Genomic DNA, 1,569 nt, shown 5'->3' with positions numbered 1-1,569 from the left:
AAAGAGTCTGTTAAACCCAAACTGCCCATTTATACAATAAAATTTAATACGCAAGACTGCCACAAATCTTAAGACATGTTGATAATAGATCAAAATGTATTAAGGGACAATGAAACTCGCTGAGACACAAAGACAGATAAAACCACCACTAATGTGCACAGCTCATGGCAGAAAGTAAGGGCTAGTGGTGTTCTTCTAGAAGCTAAGAGTTGTCCTTTATATTGTCTCACTCATGAAGAAAAGCTTTGAAACATGTCTCTTTCTCACAAGCAATTCAGGTGGCACTATAACTCTTATGATGGGGAAATGCAAAAGTTTATGTTCAGGATAAGAAAGCATTTGCACAGTTATACTGTATGAATTTTTCAACCAATTAGAATAAACCACAAAATACCAGCCTTGGAGTTTTGAGGTAAAGAGGGACGGGATTATGTCCAATTTGGATTTAGAAGAAAAACAGTTTTAAGAGACAGAGACGCTAGAAAATGTCAGTCACTGGGGGCAGGCAGGCAAGTGAATAGATAGGCTCCACTCTGGAAGCTCATAAATCGTGACAGTCCATCTTTCCAGAAACTAAAAGCACCTTAGCTTCGAGAATCTCAGTGAGTCCCTACCCTCCAATCCAACTCACCTGTTTGCTGATTCCTAGAGTTACCTCAAGGGATAAAATTTAGTTCTTTAACTTATTCACCCCCAAGGTGCATATAAAGTTATGTGCTGCTTCCTTGTTTTCATGGGGAGGTGATCCAGAGTAGAAAGAGAAGAATTAGACTTAGACTTTGCTTCTGCTGAAAGGCAGCCTTGCTAACCTTTCAGGACGATAGGCAGAAGCACGTAGTTCTATTTCACTAAATTTAAGATTTGTTTTTTTGAACAGTCTGGAAGCCAGCAGCTATAATAAGGCGATCTATATATCTTAAATAATTGACCAACATTGAGGGGGCTAGAAGTCTGAATATCCTAGGCAGGAAATTAAGAACCCAAAGTCCAAAAGTCTTTTTACTAATAATTATTCTAATGCCATCTTCTAAAGGTATCTCATCAAGTGTTAGTGACTTTCTCCCAAAGTGAGAACACGGTAAGTTAAGTCCAGCTGAGCTTGGACACTGAACGATCTCATTCTAGAACTCAATGGCCTGTTGGCAAGAAATGCCTACTGCCTTTACATGAGACTGATGCAAACAGTCACCCACTTGCTTCCTTTCAGCTTTGATTCCTTTTTAGCAAGGCAGTCAGCCATGAGGTCCTTCCATTAGCTTAAAAACCCACTATCAGGGGTTCAGTAAATGGACAAAAATGAAGGCAACAACTGTCGCCCAGTAAAATTCTTATATGCACATTAACTTTTAATTTGTTTAAAACTTGTTATCAAACATTCTACTTTTGACATTAATCTTCCACTGTTATTACTCTGCCAAATTCCCTAACAGGCCAAGTGGAATTCATGTATGTGTATTAATAACTGTCATATAAGCGAAGCAGCTCTATGAAAGCAACACACAAAGCACATGGAACACACAACATGAAACTGATCTATTCTGCAGTGAATTTTATTGAATTCTTAAGCGG

The sequence above is a fragment of the Pteropus alecto genome, unplaced genomic scaffold (assembly GCF_000325575.1).
Source record: "Pteropus alecto unplaced genomic scaffold, ASM32557v1 scaffold95, whole genome shotgun sequence".
NCBI lineage: Eukaryota > Metazoa > Chordata > Mammalia > Chiroptera > Pteropodidae > Pteropus > Pteropus alecto.
The sequence above is the reverse complement of the archived record's forward strand: the minus strand, read 5'-3'. Positions refer to the sequence as shown.